Raw genomic sequence first — 19926 nt, forward strand, 5'->3', positions numbered from 1 at the left:
AAACAAACAATCCTGCCTTGTTTCTCAAGACTAACTGCAGAGTCTGGCTAAGATCTAGGTATCCTACTATCACGCTACTCAGCTCAACATGCCACCAAGTTATCCCACACAACCTTTTTTTTTTTTTTTTTTTAAGATAAACTTTTATTTTGAGGATAGCAAAACCAGCTCAAAAGCCATCCTATAAAACAACTAGTGAGTAATGTCTGCTTGAACAATTGTCAGCTTAACACAGCTGTCAAGAAAAGTGAATCTCCCAATACTACCCAAAGGAGAATTGATAACCTACACCTGCTGTTGCACAGTGCCCTCCCTGCCCAGCTGAACAAGTGACTCTGTACAAACAGCAAGCCTGGGGGCGGGAGGGGAGGAATAAGAAAAGGAGGGAGCAGCAAGGCTGCCAGAGTGGCTGGCGAAGGTGTTTATAGCCACGGCCATGCTGCTGTCTGGGCAGCCCCAGCATCCATCACAAGGGAGGTGGGAAAAATCACAGTTATCTCTCTCTTGGAGCAAGGTCAGGGCCTCATGGCACTCGCACCCGGGTGCAATATGTTCCATTAGTTTTTCCTGGGCTTACCTGTGGTTAAGCACCACGCTACCCCAAAATCCTTCCCGCTCTGCCTTCCCCCACTGTGAATTACCTGCAGTTATATCCAAGTTACATCCAAGAAGGAGGCCTTCCCTTTTTAAAATATTGACAACACACAGTGGCATATGAATGCCTAAATCTCCCAGGGGCCTAAAACCTCCATGGCCTAGCAAAAATAAGTAATACCCTGACCCCCCCTTTAAGAAAAACAACAACATCCCTACACACACACAAAACAAACAAAACCCACAAAACAGCCCAAAAGACAAAGATTTCAGAAGTCTGGGATACTGCTGGAATGAAAAAAGTAGCCTTACAGTTACAGCAGGGCAAGAAGAAGAGGTCAACCCTGTCCTCCACAGACCCCTCCTCTGGGCAGAGCTCCCCAGTCAAGCGAGGGGCCATAAGCTTTTACTCCTTCAGGGAGCCAGTCTCCACAGAGCCCAAGGGAAGAAGCCGGTCTACAGCCACTCCTTGTTTGTGTCCTGTTGAGGCAAGCCAGAGCACAGTCTGCTCCTCCAGAAGCAGCAAGCAGCTCTGAGGGTCAGCAACAGCTTCTTCAGACAGCAGCGTGCCGTGCGGTACAGAGCTCTCACCCTGGTGGCACGGGGGCCGAGGCCACAGGGCAGGCACTGGGCCGGGACCCCTGCCTCTGCCCAGCAGCGTGCCCCCTTTCATTCCAAAAAGCAGGAGCTGCTTTGAGATGAGAGTACAAGGAAGGGGGAGGCTTATCGGTTACAGCTGTTTGGACGACTGGTAATTGCAGCTGGGGGTCCTTCATCTCATGTCATACGGAGTAGGAAAATGGGTCAGACATAATGCATTTGGTTAAGTATCTAGGCTGAAAAGGTACTATTTTCTTTCAAATTATATAGTCTTTACTGGAAGTAAGGTTACCGGTGCAAGGCTTTCTAGCTTTAAAATGTATCAGGGACATGCCCTCTGAGGGTCAGGCTTTCATTTGCCAATGTTAATTCTCAGCTGCCTGTATTCGTCCTTCATTGTAGCCTCTGTCTCAGCTGGGCACGCTCCCGATTCCCTGCTATATCCAGACGGTCCATGTAAATAGTGTTTATGTTAAGGAAGTCATGTTCTGTGTGACTGGAGCACATAGAAACTGATGTTGTTGTCACTTTAGATTAAGCTCTCATTTTAGCAAAGGAGGCAATTGGAGCAGGCAGCTGAGTGGCCGAATGAAATATTCAGCTCATTTCGTTTAAAGCTGCCCCGTCTCCATTGTTCAGGCTGGCAAGGCTGATTAACCCTTTGCTGGTGCCGCCACAACAACTGCTCACTCCCTGTCTCTCCACTCCTGCACAAAACCCGAGGCCCTGAATGGTCAGGCAGATTTCAAAGGTCAGCAAGATGATATTTGCTGATTTTTTTCCCCAATTAGTGAACTTTAAGGACAATGAAAATTAACCCTTCAGTCTCCCACCACTTTGTAGAGATGAGAAACAGAACAGTACTTGGTAAGGATCAAGGATATTCTCCATGCTTAATGTAGGCAAGAACACAGCTCCCATTAACCATAGTTTGGCACCTAATTCCTCACACCTGTCAAAGTCCTGCTAACCTTGAGTTAACCCCAAGCATTTTATGACCTTCTCCTTATGGAGAATTAAGTACTTTATTTTGTTGCAGAAACTGTTGATAGTAAATAATATGCCAAAATAAACACAAAGTCTAGGTAATAGAAAGCAATGGCTAACACTGCTGCAAGTGTTCAACTCTTGTGATACGTGCAGACAGTTTGTGGTTGTTCAGAGCACTGCAGCCCAAGGCTTAAAACACTGCTGCCTCAGGGCTGCTCGCCTACAGCTATCCCAAAACCTACTTTGTAAATGTCTTCACCACAGCATTACCACTGTGCTGGGCCAAGCACAGTCGTTCCTCTCAGGGAAAAATCTTAAGCAGTTTTCTAAGATGAATGGTTGTTATAGGAGAAATAGCAAATGCTCAAGCATGCAATGCCTGATGTCCCAACACCAGAGAAGGGCATTATTAACTGGTCTTCCTTTGGCTTGACTTACTGCAAAGCTTCTATTTATAGAAAGGCCTAATGCTGTTTCATGACATGCATTTTTAAATGAAGCTCCACTTGTGCCAGCATCAAGCGCTGTGTCACTTACTGCCCTACACTGAAGGGCCTCGTGCTTCAGAAAGCTCAGCAGCACAAGCTCCCGCCATAGGGTTTGGGTTGCTTAGCCCAAGACAGAATTAGAAACAAGACAGAATATTCTTGGCAAAAATGGTAACAACAGCCCCAAATACTGTAAAGTAATACTATAACACTATAATAAACTGCAATATTGAGGGTAATAACACTTTATTTTTAGTGAGAGATTCTCTGGTATTTTAAGCAACAGCTCAAGCACAGGTGACAAGTTTTCGTATAAACACAGTGACAAGTACTGTACCAATTTCTCCCTTTGATCTGTATTTTGTACTAAATTCCCAAAAGAAAAAATTTACCTATTGAAAATATCAGTAGTTATACCTACAGTCATACTGACAGAAGCCCGAAGTAACCCTGCTCTGGAGCAGTTGAAGTTGCAACTTCCCCCCCCGCCCCGCAAACAGACTGAATTGTACATATATATTTGTCTCTATCTACTGCTAAGACCTTTCTCTAGGATACAACAGAACAGGGAGGTACTGATAAATGGATAAACCTCATAAAATAATATTTATAGTACCTAAATGACTAATTTCAAATAGCCTTGCAGCTACAATTTACTGTGACATTTTACAGCATAGTTCATATGAGAATATTCTGTAAGAGCACTTACACTAATACTGTCTACTTGCATATATAGGATAAAATTCCAGCTTCATTGTAATGATTTCAAGAGTCAAAATCTCATCAATTGCACGTTTGCTTTACTAGTTATCTGGATAAATATGCAGCTATCTATGAATGGCTCATGAATGTAGGTAATAGTAAGGTAACAGGAGAATGGAAACATTAAGCATGATATCTTGAGTATAATTATTGTAAACATAGTTTAATTACTAGCACTTTTTTCCCATTTGTTATCTTGGAGAGTATATTTACTGGCCTCCAATACTCTACGTATCTGCTTAAAATTTAAGGCCTAATTCTAGAAGATCCTTGAATGCTGTTTGAAAACATAAGGTTCTTAATACCTCCATATAAAATATACATCTGTCATAACGAAACAAGTCCTACATGTTATAATGAGACCATTTCTTTAAAGACTAACATCTTAAACCTCAGAAGCAACAAATTAAATACCCCTTTTAGTGATCTCTTTTGAGACTTTCCTGAACAAGAAGTTACACAAGAAGTACACAGATGCAGCTCAGCTCCAATAATCAGTCTAAATGTGAGTGGTTGTAAAACCAAGTTTATGTTATGCAGAAACATATTTTAGACCTATGCACTGGGAACAGTGAAGTGCTTGACATCTGGAGTTAGACAGTGCTGAATTGTAGCATGCACACATGCTCATCTGCATAAATATCTGTTTTTAGAATCAGCAGGGCTCAAACACCCTCAGCTTTCTGCTAATTTAAAAATCATCACTCCTTTGAAACATTAGGAAAAAGCCCAACAGGTAAGTTACCCCCCAAAACTCAGTGTTGGAAGTATTATGGTTCCATATTTTCCCTTCTTCCCCTACTTTAATAAAAATAAAATAAAATTTAAAAAAAAAAAGTCACACACATAAGCATATCCTTTTACCCTGATATCCGACCCACCTGCATCTCCAAAAGACCCATATCTCAGGATGGGCAAGTACGGAGACAGATGGTCTCTAGAGAGGGGAGGAAATAAAACAAATCCAAGAAAACAAAGGTCCTGCAGAAAGCATGTCTAATTCAAGAGGCAATGCTCTCCCCACTGGGCTGCTCAAGTCAGTCAGCACGCCAGCATGGTGCTGTGGGTGCCCTGCAGACAGAGGTGTTGGGTTTGGCTTGAAAGTCTCGGAGGTCCTAAGGGCTGTGGTCATTAAAATTGCGGCACCTTTTGAAGGAATCGAGTTATTAACCTCCGTGACCTCAGACAAATTTAAACCTGACTAACTGCAGATTTCTCTGAGGAATCAAGGCACGTGTTTGTAAATTGCTTGGATATTCAGTATGATGAAAGACGTTACATAAATGACAGTTATTAATATAATAGGGGCAAATGGGTCAGGAGGAAGATTTTAGTACTGATTCATGCTGTTTTTTCTATCCAACATCAAATATTGGTCAAGGTTCGGATACTGAGGTCTTGCAAGAATAAATGTGATATTCACCTTTTTAAAAGTGCAAATCTAAACCTAAGTAAGTTGTTTCTCTTGTTTGAAGAAAATCATGGAACAAACTCTTAAGAAAGTTCAAATCAAAATGATACCAATTCATTATATTAGGTATAGTCTGGGATTAAAGTTTTGAGTTTGGACTGTAATACTGTCATCCACTGAATTACTGCCAAAGAAATCCCCCAGCAACATTTGTAAAGCCAAAGTAAAGAGAAAAAGGCACCTGGGAATGCATGGTATCCTCATTGCTCAGGAAGATGCTGTAAAAATATAAATTAACCTAATGTTTTTTGAAAGAACACAAATGGATGAAAGCAACCTAAAACATGCATCATGAATGAAGTTTTCCATTACAACCTAACTAGAGAACTTGTGTCCCTACAGAGCATCCCACTATCACACACAGATACAAAAGGACAAGCTCACCATCTGAATTCACTGATCTTAAAGATCATAGCTGTTACACCCTGATGTTATTAGCTTCACTACAACTGTTGTTTGGCCAGATCCAACTACATACAAACATATATATTTGAACACAGACATCAACTCCCCTGCAATTCAAAGCACCCAGCAATCATTTACAGATTATGAGCAGGCATCACTTCCCCCACCCCCCAGCCCAGCTACTCATGACGCAGCCCTCTTCTAAAATAGACTGTAACAACCAAGCAACATCACCACTTCACAAGAAGAAATAAAGTGGAATTGCTCCCAGATTTGAAGTCAAAGAAGATATCAAAAGTAAACAGTATGTAATTACCCAAATGGCAATTTGCCAGAACACAACACAAATTGCCTGAGCCAGTGGTTCCCAATTCAGAGGTGGAGGCCTTGACAATTGGGGTCACAAGCCTAGCCAAAATTAAATCAAGAGAAGCTAGGCTCACAAACAGAAGTGCAACTCCTGGGCCCAGAAGCACTGTTAACAGGGGAAAACTCTGGAAGCTGTTTAAAGGTAAAGGTCCGTCTCTTTCCGGATTCAAAGCATTTCACATAACTTGTGAGAAATAAGGCAGTAACTCGTTACCCACACAGAGAGTGCATCTTTGTTCAACATTTCTCATAGAATGGTTATCCAAAAATACAAGCAGTCTGGTTACAGCTGACTTTCTGAGGGAGAAATTGGGTAAGGGAGGAGGTGACAAAAATCAAATATCACAAAAGCGGTCCTCCCTCATCAAATTATAAAAATTAATTCCCAGAAGATTACAGTACTGTTAACACAAAAAATGAGCTCCCAGGAAATTATACTACTGCTAATGCTACTAACCCCTTCAAAACAGTTTCTCCCCCTGTTAAAAAGAGGACAAGAAAAAGAAAAAACAAAACAACAAAATAACTCACAAAAGCTAGCACAGCTATGCCCAAATCTGGGGTGATTCAGAGGGACATTTGAGAATAGCCTGCACTTAGCACCCTTCCTGTCACAGGAATATGACAAGGTGCGTTTTTCTGCTTATTGTATTACCAGCAAACCATACAAGAGAGGCACTTCAGACAGATGTTTCAGGCCAGCTTAAGCAATTTTATAGGTCAAAACAAAATTCCATTCTCCCAAAAGTCATCACAGATCCTGAAGAACAGTTCCAAAATTTTGTGACTACATTCAAGCCTGAAAGCATTGTATTAGGATTTAAGGAAATCTAAGGAATCCAGCTTTACAGAACATTTCAGTAAGGCTTCAGTAACTTATGGTGTATACAGGCCAAGTATAGAGTGAACCTGGGTCAATTTATGGTTTTTGGTGGAAACTATGCAAAACGTGGTGGTTTCAGCTGAGTTTCGCTCTGAGGTTTGGGTTATATTCAAAGCCTGAAGTCTAAGGGAACCTAAAGGGACATGAAACCATGCAACATGAAACGGAAATAAGTTTTGCATGAACACTGAAAAGAAGGAGTAGGTTTCATGAAGCGGGGAGAAAGGAAAAAGCCCCGACCAACAAACAGACCTGGGGCTTAAAACTCACCATACGTATAATGATAACTCTAATCTTCAGTACTGCTATCTCCGAGCAGTCATTCTTCATACTTCACCCAACTCAGAAATTTGAGGTCAAGAGAAATTACTTTTCATTTATGAAGCCTTCCAGATCCTTAGTTGGAAGGATATTGCCCCATATCATCCACTAATATTTTCAGTCAGGTGTTAAGAATAAAATAACAGCATTTTATTTATTCATGTTTAAACCTATGAAGACTTACACCTTCACATATATCATTCTTTTGATATGTAGCCAGTATCACCCTTGACTACACACAAAAACAATGCATCATGAATCTATAATAGCACCTTAATTTGGTTTGCAGCATGGATTTTTGTCTGGTTAAATGTCTAAATTACTCCCACTTATAGGTTATCCACATATGGACTGAGAGCTGAACCCATTTGAGAATTAGCTTTTAACAGCTGACCTGCTGCCTCAGCAAGTGTTTTGCACAGTCTCCTGGGAAAAAGCACATTCATGAGCAAGCCTGGAATCACAAACCTTACACCAGAAGAGGCCAAATGCGTTAATACTTTTCACACCATGAGTTCAACTGCCCTACTGCTACAACACTGCTCAGTGGCCAAGTGACAGAACAGCATTAAATATTATTTGCAGAGAGAGCCATCTGCCTGCCATCACATAGGAGGGTGAAAGCACCTACCAGTAAGTAAGAAAGGAAAGAGATGACAATGTTTAAAATGAGAAATAGAAAGGGAGAGAAAAGAGGAAAGCCAGCAAAAAGTAAAACAAAAATTAATTAGAGCTGCATCTCAGCTTACTATGGACTTATTAACATCATATCCCAAGTAATTTATCAATTCCCACTACCCTCACACTAACTGCTGCTGTACTCTTATAAATTGCTGTATTATATAAAACAATGTATTCTTCATGTTCCTGTAGTATCTGAGCAATTATATGCATTATAGTTCTGTATTTTCACATCACTGAGGAATGATAGCTTCAATTCACCACCTCTGTGCTGATGATTCCCACATTTCACTCACAACCAATCTTGTTCTATCTAAACACATTTCAGCCAGTTTTGTTTCATCTTACAACTGTTAAAACCTTTTTCCGTCTGGTACTGAAGACTCAACAGCAGCAACTTCAGACACACTGATGGGACAGCACTTTTTTTTTTTTTCACTTGACTTTAAAAAGAGACAGACTATAAAATATTTAATGGAATTGCTAGATATCTACAGTTAAAGTCAAAGGCATTAGAAAAGATCATAGAGTGCTTCTAGGCTTAGTATGTAGACTCAACAAATGATTTAGAAAAATCATTATGGGTTTAAACAGGAAAAAAAAAAAAAAAACCCACAATGAAACACCACTCCTTCCATCTGGCTGGTAAAACTACCTACCCACAAGTTCAGTTCATTATAGACCAACTCCAAACTTACACCTCCTACCTAGTAATGGTTATCAAATGGCATATAACAGCTTTAAGAGACCAACAGTAAATTAAACCAAGAAAAATAGCAATAAACTTAAGTACCTACATAGGTCCTGCAGCTCCCTCCTCTGCTGCCATCCACATTCCCCTCCATGACCCCAGTGCACACACCCACTGAAAGAGCTCACCTGCTGCAGAGCCAGCTTTTACTGATTCCCTCCATTTGGCTTTTGGCATTTACCTAAATCAGTAATTTTTAACTGTAGTCCTTGCTGCTCTGATTCCTCCAGACTTGCAGAGATAGCCTGGGACCACAGACAGGAGGCTGGCGTTTGGTCAAAGGAAACTTGGAAGAGGTGGAGTTAAAAGTGGTGAAGGTACAGCTTGCTGTTGAGGCGTGTGAAGCAAGGGGAACCTGGAGCAGACATAAAATCAAACTAGGTCTGCTTTCCCCTATTGTTCTGATCTTTTGTAGCATGGGAAATCATGGCCCCAGTCAGGGAAGTAAGGCTCACTCAGGAAAGAGGAAATGCGACCTTGGTGTAGAAATTTTTGTTTTATCAATTAGTGCCATCATGGGATCCCCATCACTCCATTAGGTGTGCCAGTACTCCCAGGATGTCATACATGCCATGGCAGAGTCAAATATTCCTGCCTAGCTAGTTATTCCATACATTTTCCACACTGTGGAATATAGCAGCAGTACTAACCAAAACATGCTAAGTAGCTGCTCAAATTTCAGTTCCTGCCTAAGGAATGCTTATTTTTTTCACTCACCAATTCTGCCATGCACAGCTTGCTTAGAAGTTCACCCTGTTCTCAACCTGTAACTGCAAGGGAAGAACATACTCAATAAAGGCTCAAAGGTTTTGTTCTAATGGGTGTAGAGAGAGTTTAAACTTCACACATCTTATCTAAATGGTCCAAAACTCCTAGAGAAAAAGAGAAAGAAATCTAAAATTCTCCGGACTTTCACACAATTTTTCCAGCTCTCCCGTCTGTTACACAGACTAGACATTTTGCAGATTTCTTGGAGAACTTCCCGGCAACCACCAGCAATCACCAGGGCAGGATGCATATGTGTTAAAATGAAATCTTAAACAAAATCATCTTTTTGAGCATTAAACTTTTTTTTTTTTTTTTTTACTGTGAATTCTGGAAAATGGTTTAAATGGTTTAGTATTATTTTATTTCACTGCAGTTAGTTCAACCATGCCCCATCTTAGGAACAATGCTGCAGCAAAGATGTAGGGGTTACCAAATAAATGTTTTACAGGGCCCTTCTAGGAAGACATTGCACAGATTTTTTTTCTGGACATCTTGTTATTTCTACCATGGTGGATTTTCTGACACTGTATGCTATTGTGTTTCTAAACCAAGATCACAAGTCATTTTTTCAGGCACACCCAGCTAAACTGATTATTAAGTCAAACAACCTGGGGTCCATGAGGTCAATGGTTCAGTTTGTTCCAGAGCTGTTAATCAAGCAAGAATTAATACACTGAGCATAGGAGAAATTGTCAGTTAAGAGTCAATAAAAGGACTTAATCTCTTTGTGAATCCCTAATAGCTTAACAGCTTTCTCTTGGATGGATGGCAGGTACCATGAAACATGTTAAGTGTGACCCCTCATCACTCTTCATGTGTAGTTAGCTGTTTTTATGTTCAATGACATTGGGGAAGTTCACAGCTTTTATCAAGCTTTCTCCTTTACAAATGATACTAGCGACATACACTTTGGGTGTATGTGTTATGGTGGCATGACGTATGGGCTGGCAGTAACGCATAACACATAAATGCCTTCCCCTTTCACAGGCAGCACCTCACAACAGCTGCCACAAGTAATACGAAATACCTCACAGTGTTGCAAAATCTAGAGCGTTACCGAAGCACATTTCTGTAAAATACTCAGCATCATTAATAAACTTGTTACTAATTCATGAAACAATTCACCTTAAAAGCCCTGATTCATTTCAGGTTTTTAATAAATATATGTACTCTAAGTATGCTGTTATTCACCTCATAATATGAGCATGTAAGTGAGGTAATATCACTTTCCTGTAACTACCCACAGGGTAGGTGAATTTTAGATATTCTTACATCCCACTTGTACTAAAGGCAGAAAATGAGGAGAGGTTAAGCTGCCTGCAGAAAGCCACAGTGGAAGCTGCTGTTTGTCATGGGCTAAGACCACAACTGGTAATTCTGTGCCTATTCTGGCTGACCATAGTCCTTCACTTCTTTTGGGAGTCATGCATTAAAAAAAAGGAAGATGTGAAAGTGTTAAAACTAAGTGTAATCAAAACCAGGCTTCAATACAGAGTGGGAGAGCAGTGAACTAGAAAGGGAGAATGCAAGAGTCACCATGAACTCACTAGAAACAAGACCAAGGGAGGCACTACAAGACAGTTGGAGATGGAGTAACACACTATAATTACTTGAAACCCAACCACTACATCTTGCTTTGCTTTCCAGAGCCAAGCTGACAGAGGAAGTCAACTTCTGGATTAGTGTAGTAACTCATCTGTACGCTTGATACAAACAAAATCGAGAACGCTGAAGTCAGTGGGAGTTGCAAGTGCTCGGCACCTCCTAGGGGATATGTATTCTGCAATCAGAAGCGTAAAAGTGCAGCATGCCTGGGCATAACCACACAAGTTCAAATTGAACGACCTCAGGTAACAATGGTGTACACAGTACAGAGACTGAGGCTTCAGAAAGCCTTTATGAGCACCTTTTCTCTCACAAACAAAACTACAAATGCTATGCATTACAAAGGAACTAAGACTCACAAGGAAACAAGGAAATTCCCATCAACAGCCCAATCTTAAATACTACTCCTAACAATCAGGGACAGTGCAAATACCATCAGGCCTCTGGCAGATCTAGTAAAAGCTGTTGAAGTCTCAAACTTTGAAACTCAAAATGCAAATGCTGAGCACTCCTCGATTCCTCCTCAAGGCCAGTAACTGGCCAGTTAGTAAACTTTAGTAACTAATGGAAATCAAGACAACTATAACAAGCTGCTCTATAATTCTTAGCTAAAGGGAAAGAAGGATGAAAAAAATTTATGTATATTCTTTGTGATCCTGCTGTAAAAATCTCAGGCAAAATACACAAATCATTATTTTATTTAAAAGAAAGAGGGGACAAAAAGGTAATAATCATAGTTATTTGATCTAATTATTCCTAAAGGAATCCATAAGAGACTAGGAAATATATAAAAACTACCACTCCTGATCTGCTACCTGGGGAGAATAAAAAACATTCTAGTAGGAAACATAGGTGAAAAAATAATGAAATTAGCATCTCCAAATTGTTTAAAAAAGGATCTTCAGCCTTAAGAGAATAGACAGCATAGCTTTAAGGATAGATAAATGGCTGCCTCAAGGATCTGTCTTACCTCCTCTTTTTTTTTAAGTAATACCTTAATTTGCATAGTAATAACCCAATTATTGTAAGATTAGGTGACAGAAATCTCATTATTACTGTTCCTACAAAACAGTTGATATTCCATTCAGTACCTTTTAATGTTACACACCTTAAAACATAATTATTCCAATATATGCTCATTCATCTTTAATGCAATTTCTTTAATAATAATAAAAAAGACTCTTCCTGTAATTGTTAGGGGGTTTTGGTTGAATATATTAGTGTTAAAACATGATTTTCCTCTTTCATGCTGCTATAGAAACAAGCAAAGCCAACCAACTGCTTAGGGGCACGCTCCCTCCCCTCTTCCCAAGAGGGAGTCCACCAAGAGGCCTAAAGCACATATGTTAAAATATGTTGCAACAACTCTCTCTCTCCATTTCCCCACTCCCTGCTTCTTCCCACGCTGAGAGCTGGTCATAAGACAAGACTGCAAACAAAATCAAATACATAGTAGCATCAGGCTTCTGATAGTTATTTGCGTTTAGGGCTTGCTGTTACTGGGAGAGGGGGAAGGGCTGTGGTTTTAGGGCTGTGGGAGCAGAAATCAGAGCAAGTGCATAGAGGCACGGGACTTACCTGCTGCAGGCTTTCTCAGTTTCAATTACAAAGATAATAAATACGATAAGTGGCCAGTTACCAGATTAACAGCAGAAAGGAAACAGGGGAAGGAGATAGGGCTGGCTCCATCAGAAGAACACAGTACCACACATGTTCCGCGTCAAAAAGATGTCATGAACAGTTACGAGACTGGAAACAGCAGCTACTATTTCCCAGTCTCATTTATCTCAGTGTATGCAAGGTGAGGCTAGGGAGCCTTTTACAGGCAAATCTTCTGTACCACTGCTTCAAATCCAAGAAAGCCTGGAAACAACCAAAAGTTGGTACTACCAGGTACCTGGTGGAGCCCATACAAAATCAGTCAGTGCTCCAAGCCCAGGGCTTAGCACACAGTGCACTTCACAGTCACTTAATGAAGCTGGGAAGAAAAGGACTGCAAACAGCCACTCTGTTTACAGAGTCCCCCTCCCAATATACCCGGGGTATGTAGAGCAGTGCTGCTGGAAAAGTTGGTAGAAGCCATTCTTTGCATAAACACACAAATTCAGCTTGCTTGGCTTTCAGTCGATCGCTTATCCCACCATCACTAAAAGCAGTAAATACAAGATGCAATTTCACAGGAGTTATTTACTGTTTAATTTTTGTGAAAGCCTTCTGTCAAAATGGCAAGAAGGAGAAGTAATTTGGCCAAGTTCCGATTTTCAAAGTCCTTTACAATCACTGAGCCACTGCAGGTCCGATTAAAAAGGAAGAGCATGTGTAGCTACAAACTGTCCCTGGATGGAAGAATTCCAGGGTTTTTGCAGGCTTGGGAACACAGCTTGCTGATCTTGGGGGTTAAGCAGCCCACCTCCCGTCCCCAATCACTATGGGGCTAAACACAACTGAGAGCTGCAGGGCTGCCTCTTTATGCTGCCCTGGATTTTACAGAAAGGGAAAATATCATGTGCCAGCACACAAAGCCGACAGCGAAACGACCATCCCTGTCACTGCCCACAGGCCTGCATGGAGGACAAGCTCTAGTGCAGAACGGCTGGACCTTTTCTCTGAAGATTTTGACCACTTGCCTAACAGTTCAGGTTTTGAAAAGTTTCCAATTATACCATGTTTCACAGAAAGCAAATTAAAATGACTGTTTTTACTTGGAAAAAAAAAGCAAGCAGTGAATATGCTAATGATTTTTCCTTACATTCTTATCATCTCATTTCATGCCTTTAAACAGAAAACCTTGTGAATCTTACTATGAAAATTATCAACAAAGAAGAAACAGCCTTCCATCTTACACCAAAACTTGGAGGGCTGAGTTTATACCATCCTGACCCAATCTGACTGAAATTGAAAACTTTTCCTCTTCCATTAATAGCTTTTCCAATTCAGCAGTTCAAAGCTGCAATCCCTCACAGCCTATGCAAGGATTTGGGATCATTTTATAAATCTGTGTGGCAAATGAACATGAAAGAGAAACTCTCCTTATGGCTAGGAACTATCCTTTGGGGGGGAAAATGTTATTAGCTTTTTAGAGAGCATTTGCAAGGGTAATTTGCACTACAGCATCTCTTTTTATTGGCCTTGCAAGCAAGTGTTGAAACAATTTGTCTTATCATATATATTCACTTTGAATACAGACCTCATGCGAAATGCTCCTCTTGAAACAAGAAACAATAGGTTCAAAAACTAACACTAGAAAAGGTTAAGTGTGGCAATAATTTATTTCAATAAAAAACCACTGAAAGTGAAGGGAGAAAGGAAGAAGGACAGGATAAATGAAAAAGGAAAGGAAAAGCTTCTGATTTAGTCTGTCATAACTTAAGGCAGCTATGTCAAAGCTCCCGGTTTGGTCCAGCAATTTCACAGGTATTATAACAGGAGGGTAAATCGCTACTCCTGGACATCATTTGTATTCCATTACTTCTTAGGAGTCCTCAACCAAAACCAGGGCCTCACCATGTGCGACTGCACAAACAGTAAAGAAACACCTTTACCACTCCCAGACAATTCACAACATACAGCTGTTAAGTCAGGATTACCATCACCCATAAAGGACAACAGCACAGGACGGAGCATCTGACACAAGGAGTACAGAAGTCAGTGGAAATCTTTCCCCTCTTTCAGTGTGCTTTGACTCATGGAAGAAGCAAAGCCACAGATTGCTCCTGGAAAAACAAGTAATTCTCTTGCACTGAAACCTCCGAGCCATCTCACCTGGCTCTGTGGGACAGTTCTTCAACACAGATGACTCTGAGCAAAGAGAATTGATCTCTTTTATGCTTTGGTACAGCAAAACGCAGACTGTGGATCTCCAGTTCTGAAAGTAGCCTTTCATTCTGCCAGGGCAAATAACTTCCATTTTAAGGAAGAAAAAACCTATTAATTACATGACTTGGAGACAATACTACATTTGCAGTGAAGTTACATTATCACTTGAAGTGGAAAACCAGGGAAAGTACCTTCTTTCAAATAAAATAAGTTACAAAAAGATCTATGGAAGTGTAACAAGAAATAATAAAATCAAAGGTCGCTAGTTACATGCTTCTACTGCTGATTCTTCCCTACAGCAAAAAGTCATTTGCAGATGACAGCCCTGCAAGGCAGTTTGCTAGTGCAGATCCCTTCCTCTTCTACTGGAGCTCAAGGGGTTCCTAAGGGAGATAAGAGTCCATTCCTCACAGGCTAAAACAATTCACTTGTTCAGCTCCTGCAAGTTTTCTACCTCCCATCTGAGCGCTGTATTGGGTACGTTAACCAGAATTTAGCCAGAAATAATACCTACTCTGAATTTTTCAAATAAATGCATTTTAATTTAAAATGTTTTTTAATGGAAACTGGCTAGTTTCAATAGCAAAACTCTCCAGCCCAGAATAACTGAGTTGAAGAAAACAGAAAAAAACCCACGCCAAAAACACCCCACAGGCCAGCAGGACGGATGCTCACCCAAGCTGGGAGTTCAAACCCCTGCCTCAGATGAGAGCCCTGAACCACAATTCCACATGTCTTGTGGGAGTGCATTAACCTCTGGGCTATGAACTACTCCAAAGTGGTGTCTTTCTCTCAAGGTTAAATTTGACTTCTGGGAGAGTGGGCTTTTTTTTTTTTTAGTGAAAATCCTGAAAGCTTCCTTTTTCATTCTGATTCAGAAAAAGACAAGAACTGAGGGGTTTTTGAAAGGTTATTGAAAAGTGCAATGGGCCAGCACTTCAACTTTCACAAATCAACATCGTGGCATTTAAATCAGTGTAACCCTCTTGACTAGTTTTCAGCTTGACCCAACAGAAACAGAAATTATGTAGGCTTTTTATGTTCAATGAAAACCAAGAAGTGAAGCTGACCAGCAAAAGAGAGCAATAAATTTCTCCAAAATTTTTGCCTAAGATAAGAAAAAGAAAAAAAAAATGCTGCATATTCTTTAAATTATTTAAACATTTGAAAATTCTTTAAAACATTTGTCCATGCAAAGCTATAGACTCAGGTCCCATATCCTTAGCTAAATTCTCACTGGCTCCTGAGAGATGTCTGTGCTAGCTCTTCCTTACCTATGAGGATATTTCACTGCATAAACACTGCATACATAAAAAAGGCCAAACTCTGCCTCACTCGTTCATAACAGAATTGCCACTTGTTTACTCAGAGTAGTAAGGTAAGCCTATTTGGCCTCATATCATCAGCTTGGAAGGCAATTTATTTTATACATTGACATTCTCATCAATATTAACTTCAGAGGTAAAACTTGTCCCTTTTGAACTGGCCCATATAGGAAAATATAAAATAAACCAAAACAAATGCACAGCTAACAGTACAGGAAAAGACAGACAGGCTTAGTGAAATAAATAAATAAACCCTCAAACCATTGTACACAGTTCTTGCTGATGCTTTGGTCAGCACTATGCACCATCACAAACTGAACAAAGCAATTTCTGGCAGTTTTGAACACCAATTTAAGTCCAAAGCTTACATACAATTCATGTAAAAACTCAAACTGAAGCATCAAAGCACATGACTACCTTTTTAACCAAGCCTGGAATACGCTACTCTAACTGCATAAACTATTTCTTCCTGCTTATCATGGCCATCAAGACTCAGTATTTGGCTGCTCTGCCGTACTTTGTAGTGTTTCCAAAAGAAGATGCATATTATGATATAGATGTAGCTACCATACATGTGAGTCCATCTGCTTGCTGCCAACATAACATACTTGTTAAATATTGCATTAGTATTTAGCTGTTGCCCATATTCAGCAAGTGCTTTTGAAGCATTTGAGTAAGCGCTTACAAAAGTCCTTAAAGTTAGCCAGGAGTTTAAGCACTAAGCTGAATCAGGGCCAAAGTCAGAGTAAGTGTTGATGTGGTATAATATAAAGGCTTAATATTGAATGAATACTGAGGCCAATACAAAGCTAATTCACTGTCATTAAACTACACACACACACAATTCCTGGAGACATCTGATCTAGTGGAACTCTGAGGACAAGCAGAATGATCGTTACCATCTATTTCAATGTGAAAGCAGAATTATTTGTTTGTGAATACAAAAATTCTCTCAAGAGTAAAGCTGTTTGAGACAGACACGTCCACACATACAGCAAAGACTTAAAAGTTTATCTAAAAAGCTGAACAAAAAAATCACCTATGACCCTGCCAGATGTATGATAAAAACTATAGAATTAATAAAATTCTACATAATAGTTCATTTAAATCTGCAAATGACTTGATAAAAACCTGTCTATCTTTCTACTGTATATCCCTCCTCAGATGACTTGGTTACAAAAAAGTAAGAAAAAAATCCCTCTTCATTTAATGTCTCAAAGAAAACTGAAATGCTGACAGAGGAACCTGAGCTCTGACTATTCTGACTGTCCAATGTATTTGTAAGATGTGCTGTAATATTAACATTCTTTAGGTTTAACTACTTACATGTGGCTGAAACATTAGAAGTCTAGGTCTGAATCACACAGACCAATTTTTGATGCAATGTATATTCCTACCAGTGTGTGGCTTAAGTTACAGTCTAGGGAGTCTGCCATCACATAATGTGTCACTTTCTATAAAATAAAATCTGGGAATTATTGAAGCCATTGTCATTTCATATGACAAAAATATCAATGTTAAATGTATCTTTAAAACATTTATCAGTCACGTGTGTCAAGAAGCAAGAGATGAGGAATATTTCATGTGAGTAAAATATGAGTAAGTTAACTTGACAAGAATATGTATTCACTTAAGAATGGGATATGTCCCTCTTGGCATGGACATCATACTGTGCAGAGTCTCCAAGAATTTAATTAGAGCTGTAATATAGTAATTAAATACTCTACATTGAAACCTTTTGTAATATTTTTTTTTCAATAGTGGGTAAAGAAAGAGAAATGATAATGCTGGAAGGAAAAAAAAAACGGCACAGGAAAACAAAAGCTACTGTAAATCCACAGGCATTAAAAGGCGTGTGGTGGGCTTTATAATCTCTTTGTTCTATCACTGACCTCACCTTGGACCTGACTTATTAGGCATCTTCTCTGTCTTACAAAAATGATGCAATAAGGTCTGATTTATTTTTGATAGCTCTCCAGAAATAATTCCACTTCTTTAAAGAAAATATCGTTGCTGCTTCACAAAGGCAACGGGGTAAATTGTCCCAGTCTCCAAATGGATAATATCTTCCACAGCTTCTCAACCATCAATATTGCTGGTTTTATGCAGAAAATAAAAAAAAATCCAAACCTGGGTCCAAACACAAAAAAATCAGGCACTTGAAAGCACTAAAAACACTTCCTTTTAAAATGAACATGTCTCTTAGAGTTTTGTTTGGCTTCCACAAACACCCATATAGAGTCTTGTGGAAATTTGCTAAATAATCAGTCCAAATCAGGAATTGGGGCTGAGCCTAATTCGAGATTCCTTTTCTCCCTTTCTTACATCACAAGCAGGGCCAAGTACAAGAGAAAGAGAGAAACTGTTCAACCACGCATTGTATATGCTCCCATAGGCATGCTTACTAGTAGATGCAGGGGAGAGGACAGGGCAGATTTCACAAGGTGATAGGCCTATTAATCATCTCCTCCCCTATGAATCTGCAAGTCAACAATGACACTTGTTGATCTTTAGGTTCAGCCCTCATCCCCCAAACAGCAAATCCTGATCCTAGTCCTTTCCTTGGAACTCTTGATAATTTCACATGTATGAAAACAATATCAGGATTCAATGGATAACATACTGGACCCAGAGTAAAAACATACACATGTATTATTCCAGCTTGATCCTTGTTTGGGTGGGTGATCTTAACCACTTCTGTTGTCACTTCTCCACCCATAAAACAGGAATAATAGTAACTTACCTCTTTGATAAGTATTTTGAAATCTGTGAGTAAAAAGCACTATGAAACAGCTCAATTTCATAATTAAGTGTTATTATAGTCTAAGTAACATTTGGCAAAAATAAAGAGAATATAAAAGCATCCAGGCTCTGATTTATTGTTACTTAGTTCCTGTGGGTAGTCTTTCAGACTAGCTTTGCCTTCTTCACTCAGCTGCATGAAGCATAAACTCAACATTACAGAAAAGGAATGTTAGTATGTTCAGGATAAATGCATCTATGAGCATTTGCAGACATGATGGTGAGACACACTTACCACAACGTAATGGGTTACCACATGTCAGCTGAGCCATAACTTTATGTGTGGATGCTCTTAGGCTGTTGCAACTGCCTCTGAAAATCTTTTAAGCTGTGATAACTCAATCACTTCAAAAAAAGTAGCTTCTGCCCAAGTTTTCAGAGCCAGAATCTGCATTGACAGTGGAGTTTTAATTCATAATTCATCTGCTGGGATGGATGTGTCTCAGCCTTTACTTGTACTTCAAAACGACAGACTTTTTCTTGGTTGATGAAGCAGGGGCAGAGTTAAAAACAAAAATCCTACCCAGTTTTCCCATGCGGCTTCCCAAGACTCTTCTCACATTTGCTTGAGACTGGATTCCCCATAGTCAGAAAAGAAAGTGGCCACCAGCAGGGGGAAAGGCATTGACTGCCACCACGGGGTGAATCTGAGACCCGTCTAAGGCCATGGAGCGGTACAAGGGACCCCTTGGTGATCCCCCGAACAGCCCTTCCAACCATCAAGAGCCCCAAGGAGGAAGGACGAAAGCCTGCAGGGACAGGGCCTCCAAGGGATGCTGAAGAAGACATTTGACTCGGCTGCACCCTGACTAGCAAATGTGGGCCTGGGCCTGTTCTTCAGCACCGCAGGGCTTGCAGCCCTATCGCTCAGTGCTCCTTCCTCCCCCTACACAGGAGAGATTGACCACATTGCCTCACAGGACATCTTTGCTTGCTGCTGTCCCCTAGATGAGGCTCAGATATTGGCTGGGATGATGGCTGCTGCCATGGGCCACAGCCACACCGGGGGCACACACCAACGACCACCACAAGCCATGGGCTGTTGGTGCCAGCTCGCTGCCCTTGACCTGCCCAGTTTGTTAGCACAGGCCCAACTACTGGGGGCTACATAAGCATTATTCAACAGAACAGGCCTTCAATCAAATGGCACAACACTGCTCACACCCACACTGAACACTCAAACAGCTGACAGGGAATCGAGCCTGGCCCGTAACTTCTAAACCACCTCTGAGCCCTGCTGGTGTAAAGGCCTGGGCCAAAACCATGCTTCCATTCCCTGCTCCAACACGGTGAAA

The 19926-nt window shown here is 40.4% G+C and overlaps 1 protein-coding gene across 2 annotated transcripts in view; it reads right to left on the bottom strand.

The window, feature by feature from the left end:
* Nucleotides 1-19926, bottom strand: part of SOX5 (SRY-box transcription factor 5) — a 652081-nt gene that overhangs the window by 552526 nt on the left and 79629 nt on the right. Inside the window, exon 2 of one of the 2 annotated variants that reach the window (XM_080392185.1) lies at nucleotides 9033-9085. The exons of the other annotated variant lie outside the window; for it this stretch is intronic. The gene's annotated coding sequence lies outside the window, so the exon portion shown is untranslated. The remainder of the gene's footprint in view (nucleotides 1-9032; nucleotides 9086-19926) is intronic. 2 annotated transcript variants of the gene reach the window in all.

The sequence above is a fragment of the Falco punctatus genome, assembly GCF_963210335.1.
Source record: "Falco punctatus genome assembly, chromosome: 6".
Classification (NCBI taxonomy): domain Eukaryota; kingdom Metazoa; phylum Chordata; class Aves; order Falconiformes; family Falconidae; genus Falco; species Falco punctatus.